The sequence below is a fragment of the Chiloscyllium punctatum genome, chromosome 42, assembly GCF_047496795.1.
Source record: "Chiloscyllium punctatum isolate Juve2018m chromosome 42, sChiPun1.3, whole genome shotgun sequence".
NCBI lineage: Eukaryota > Metazoa > Chordata > Chondrichthyes > Orectolobiformes > Hemiscylliidae > Chiloscyllium > Chiloscyllium punctatum.
In genome coordinates, this window is record NC_092780.1 from 28905671 (window position 1) to 28911360 (window position 5690).

Genomic DNA, 5690 nt, shown 5'->3' on the forward strand with positions numbered 1-5690 from the left:
AAACAGGGGGGGAGGGGAGAAAGGGGGGGAGGGGAGAAAGGGGGGGAGGGCGAAATGGGGGGAGGGGGAGGGGAGAAACGGGGGGAGGGGAGAACCGGGGGGGAGGGGAGAACCGGGGGGGAGGGGAGAACCGGGGGGGAGGGGAGAACCGGGGGGGAGGGGAGAGGAGAAACGGGGGGTGGGGAGAGGGAAGAAACGGGGGGTGGGGAGAGGGAAGAAACGGGGGGTGGGGAGAGGGAAGAAACGGGGGGTGGGGAGAGGGAAGAAACGGGGGTGGGGAGAGGGAAGAAACGGGGGGTGGGGAGGGGGGGGGGGAAGAGGAGAAACGGGGGGGGGAGAAACGGGGGGGGGGAGGGGAGGGGAGAAACAGGGGGGAGGGGAGAAACAGGGGGGGAGGGGAGGGGAGGAACGGGAGGAACGGGGGGAACGGGAGGAACGGGAGGAACGGGGGAAACGGGGGGGAGGGGGAAACTGGGGGGGGGGAGGGGAGAAACAGATGGGGGGGGAGGGGAGAAACAGATGGGGGGGGGAGGGGAGAACAGATGGGGGGGGGAGGGGAGAAACAGATGGGGGGGGGAGGGGAGAAACAGATGGGGGGGGAGGGGAGAAACAGATGGGGGGGGAGGGGAGAAACAGATGGGGGGGGAGGGAGAAACAGATGGGGGGGGAGGGGAGAAACAGATGGGGGGGGAGGGGAGAAACAGATGGGGGGGGAGGGGAGAAGAAACAGATGGGGGGAGGGGAGAAGAAACAGATGGGGGGGGGAGGGGAGAAGAAACAGATGGGGGGGGGAGGGGAGAAGAAACAGATGGGGGGGAGGGGAGAAGAAACAGATGGGGGGGAGGGAAGAAACAGATGGGGGGGAGGGGGGGAGAAACAGATGGGGGGGGAGGGGGGGAGAAACAGATGGGGGGGAGGGGGGGAGAAACAGATGGGGGGGAGGGGGGGAGAAACAGATGGGGGGGAGGGGGGGAGAACAGATGGGGGGGAGGGGGGGAGAAACAGATGGGGGGGAGGGGGGGAGAAACAGATGGGGGGGAGGGGGGAGAAACAGATGGGGGGGAGGGGGGAAACAGATGGGGGGAGGGGGGGAGAAACAGATGGGGGGGAGAAACAGATGGGGGGGGAGGGGAGAAAAAACAGATGGGGGGGGAGGGGAGAAGAAACAGATGGGGGGGGGAGGGGAGAAGAAACAGATGGGGGGGAGGGAAGAAACAGATGGGGGGGCGGGGGAGAAACAGATGGGGGGGCGGGGAGAAACAGATGGGGGGGGAGGGGAGAAACAGATGGGGGGGGAGGGGAGAAACAGATGGGGGGGGAGGGGAGAAACAGATGGGGGGGGAGGGGAGAAACAGATGGGGGGGAGGGGAGAAACAGATGGGGGGGGAGGGGAGAAACAGATGGGGGGGGAGGGGAGAAACAGATGGGGGGGGAGGGGAGAAACAGATGGGGGGGGAGGGGGAGAAACAGATGGGGGGGGAGGGGAGAAACAGATGGGGGGGGAGGGGAGAAACAGATGGGGGGGGAGGGGAGAAACAGATGGGGGGGGGAGGGGAGAAACAGATGGGGGGGGGAGGGGAGAAACAGATGGGGGGGGGAGGGGAGAAACAGATGGGGGGGGGGAGGGGAGAAACAGATGGGGGGGGGAGGGGAGAAACAGATGGGGGGGGAGGGGAGAAACAGATGGGGGGGGGAGGGGAGAAACAGATGGGGGGGGGGAGAAACAGATGGGGGGGGAGAAACAGATGGGGGGGGGGAGAAACAGATGGGGGGGGGAGAAACAGATGGGGGGGGGGGGAGAAACAGATGGGGGGGGGAGAAACAGATGGGGGGGAGAAACAGATGGGGGGGAGAAACAGATGGGGGGGGAGAAACAGATGGGGGGGGGGAGAAACAGATGGGGGGGGGAGAAACAGATGGGGGGGGGAGAAACAGATGGGGGGGGGGAGAAACAGATGGGGGGGGGGGAGAAACAGATGGGGGGGGGAGAAACAGATGGGGGGGGGGAGAAACAGATGGGGGGGGGAGAAACAGATGGGGGGGGGGAGAAACAGATGGGGGGGGGGGAGAAACAGATTGGGGGGGGGGAGAAACAGATGGGGGGGGGAGAAACAGATGGGGGGGGGGAGAAACAGATGGGGGGGGGAGAGAAACAGATGGGGGGGGGAGAGAAACAGATGGGGGGGGGAGAGAAACAGATGGGGGGGGGGGGAGAAACAGATGGGGGGGGGAGAAACAGATGGGGGGGGGGGAGAAACAGATGGGGGGGGGGGAGAAACAGATGGGGGGGGGGGGAGAAACAGATGGGGGGGGGAGAAACAGATGGGGGGGGGGGGAGAAACAGATGGGGGGGGGGGGAGAAACAGATGGGGGGGGGGGGGGAGAAACAGATGGGGGGGGGGGGGGGAGAAACAGATGGGGGGGGGGGGAGAAACAGGGAGAGGGAGGGACAGGGAAGAGAGAGAGAGAAAGGGGAAGGCAGAGGGCGGGGAGTTGGCTGAGCGAACAAGGAGCCGAGGGCTGGAAAGAGAAGAGCGAACTGAGAACGTAGCGCCATTATTGCAGCGCCCTGAAGCAGGAGCACCACCTCCGGGAAAGGCACGAAGGAGGGAGGGGGATGAAAGAGCCGTAGACGGCAGGCAAGAGCGACACCCCCCCAAACCTCCTCCTCCTTCTCCGCGTGTGTCCTCCACCGCCCTAGCCCAGTTCTGCTCTGCAAAGAAAAACAACTCCCTCCCTCCCTGCTTCAATGCACCAGGCTGGAGGCTCCCAAGGTCAGCGGCGGCTCCCTTCAACCCCCCCACCCCCGGGGGGAGCGAGTCCCCCGCTCCCTCCCGGAGGCTCCCTTCCCGCTGCCGTGACACCGGAGCGCGGCTGCAGCCTGCGCCCAGACATGGCGCCCCAGTTCCGGCTACAGCGAGCTCGGGCACGGCCATGTTACAAAATACAAAACATCATCCTTTTTTATTATTTTTTTTAAAAAATAAGACCAAGCCGGTGCAACCAGAGCGGAAAATGCCGGGGAAAAAAAAAACATTTTTTTTAAACATATTGCATTTGATAAAATGATTTTTTAAATAAAATTCCAACACTAGCAAAAAAAAACCCAAGATTTGAAATATCTACAACGTTGAGGATTTTGTGCATGCTCCCAGTGGATTCTCTGTCCCCAGCCTTTGAGGAAGAGAGGGGGGGGGGCGATGCAGTCGTGTTCGGATTCCGATCCGCCATGTGAGTGCTGTAGCCCGGCTTAGAGCGCGGCACAAACCCCGCCACAAAAAATACAACCCTTCCCCCCACACCCCAACCAAACAAAAATGCAAACCCAACCTCACCTTTTAGAAAAGGCTTATTTTTTCCCCCGAAAAAAAAATTCTACCGCACGAGGGGCGGGCAAGGGGAAAAAAAACCCCAACACTCACCGTCCTTCTCTTCCGAAGATCTTATTTGTAAAGAAAGGGAGGAAAAAGACTTTCAAACAAAAATCTGGGCGAGCCAAAAGGAGAAGCGACTGCAGCGGGAGGATCCGCAGAGAGAAAGGAGGGGGGGGGGGGGGGAGGGGGGGGGTGGTGGAGAAGGGAAGGGGGGGTTGGAAAGAAAAGAGAGAGAGAGAGAGACAGCGAGCCAACGCCGATTGATGAGCGGTCCGAGTCGGTGGGGGCAGCCCGGGAACCTCGCACTCCGCTCGGGAGGGAGAGCGGATGGAAAATGGGAGGCGAGCGAAGGGGGGAGTGGGTTGGGAAGGGGGGTGGTGGTGGTGGAGGAGGGGAGGGGGGGGATAGAGAAGCCGCCAGAGACAAAAGGGGCCGGAACCGAGAGGCAGAGTGAATCCGAGACAGCTTTGCCCTGGCGCGGCCACTCGAACCAACCAGCTTCCTGCTGCTGGTGACAAGAGGCGGCTCCACGGCGTGACCGTGTCGGCACAGCCCCAGCGCCGAGTCCTCGCACACAGTCTGTGTCTGAGCACAGCCCCAAGCCCTCACCCTCTCTCTGTTTGAGCACAGCCCCCAGCGCCGAGTCCTCGCACACAGTCTGTGTCTGAGCACAGCCCCAAGCCCTCACCCTCTCTGTTTGATCACAGCCCCAGCGCCGAGCCCTCGCACAGTCTGTCTGAGCACAGCGCCGAGCCCTCTCTCTCTCTCTCTGTCTGAGCACAGCCCCAAGCCCTCCTCTCACTCACTGCGTGTCCGAGGACAGCCCAGCACCGAGCGCTCACTGTCTGGATACAGCCCAGCGCCGAATTTCCTCCCCCCCCCCCCTCCTCTCTCTCTCTGTATCTTGAGTACAGCCCAGCGCCGTCTCTCGCTGTGTAGGCACAGCCCCAGCGCCGAGCTCTCACTCTGTCTGGGCAGAGCCCAACGTCGTGTTTTTCTCTCTCGCTCTGTAGGCGCAGCCCAGTGCCGAGTTCCCTCTGTGTGTGTGTGTGTGTGTGGGGCTGGGCAGAGCCCAGCGCTGAGTCCACTGTCTCGCCAGAGCCCCAGCGTGGATTCTTCCCACCCCTAGTCTGTGTAGCCCAATGCAGATCCCCATCGCCCTGTGTATGTGTCAGTGCAACCCAATGCAGATCCCCTTCACCTTGTATATGTGTCGGTGCAGCCCAGTTGCAGATCCCCATCGCCCTGTGTATGTGTCGGTGTAACCCAATGCAGATCCCTTTCGCCTTGTTGTATGTGTCGGTGCAGCCCAGTAGCAGATCCCCTTCGCTCTCCCTCAGACTGTGCTCTACGGGCAGGAGCTCACGCACTCTTTTACAATGCATTTTTAAAAAGAAAAAAAATCTCCACTACCAGCCATTTCCCTTTAATAAAAGGTTTGAAAGGGGGTTAAAAATACAATGAAATGCTTTAATCGGGGGAAAAAAGAGCCCTTACCGCTCCGTCTTGCGGAAAAAAACACAAGGGAAGCTGTCTCTGAACTCTCGCCAGATCCGCGGCGCTGGCCCCGGGCGTGGACGCTTTCTAGTCCCCGTTGAGAGCCGGCATGCTTCGCGATACTTCCGACCTCTCCAATCGCCTTTTTCCGGATCAGCTCCTTCCCCCATCCCCCTGCTCGCCACCGACTTGCTCTGCTCTTGTAAGCCGCCTTACATTCAGCCCGTCTCTCGAAGCAGAAGAGGTGTCCCACTGAGAGTGGGTGTTTTGGCGAAGCCATATAGATGTCCAGCGGAGGAAGAGAAACACCATCTCCTCCTCCCTCATTTCTCCCCCCCCCCCCCCCCCGTCTTTCAAGGCAGCAGAATATCTTCTCCAACAAGACGCGAAGTTTTTTTTTTAAAAAGGGTGGAGGTGAAGTTTGCTGCTACTTTGAGTTAGCGGGGGTAAGAATTGCGGTTAAACTGAATCGAAAAAAGCCACTTCTGTTGCACCAAGAGCGACAGCAGAGAGTGTTGTTTGTTCCCCGGACTAATTGCGAGTGTTAAATAGTTAGTTGCAGTGAAGTGCGGCGCTTACACATATAACATTGAGCCCGAGCTTTCTTTGCTACATTTTTATTTAATTTCCAACTCCACCTTTTGCTGTATCGCGCGTCATCCCCAGCCCAGCCAATGGAGATGAAAATTGCCTGAAATAAATTAATGAATTTCCACAGTATGGGGCGGGAATTTTAAAGGGAAAGCTTGTTCCTGGGGGGGGGGAAGGGAAAAAGGAAAAATTAAATTGGAAGTTACCCTTTCTGTTCTGCTCACCAAG

The 5690-nt window shown here is 60.0% G+C and overlaps 1 protein-coding gene across 12 annotated transcripts in view; it reads right to left on the reverse strand.

Annotated features, from left to right (window-relative positions):
- Positions 1-5145, reverse strand: part of ubtf (upstream binding transcription factor) — a 71816-nt gene extending 66671 nt beyond the window's left edge. For 6 of the 12 annotated variants that reach the window (XM_072561723.1, XM_072561722.1, XM_072561720.1 and 3 more), the window contains exon 1: positions 3423-3556. The gene's annotated coding sequence lies outside the window, so the exon portion shown is untranslated. The other 6 variants (XM_072561713.1, XM_072561717.1, XM_072561716.1 and 3 more) reach the window with 6 other exon arrangements.
- Positions 5146-5690: the final 545 nt, after the last annotated feature.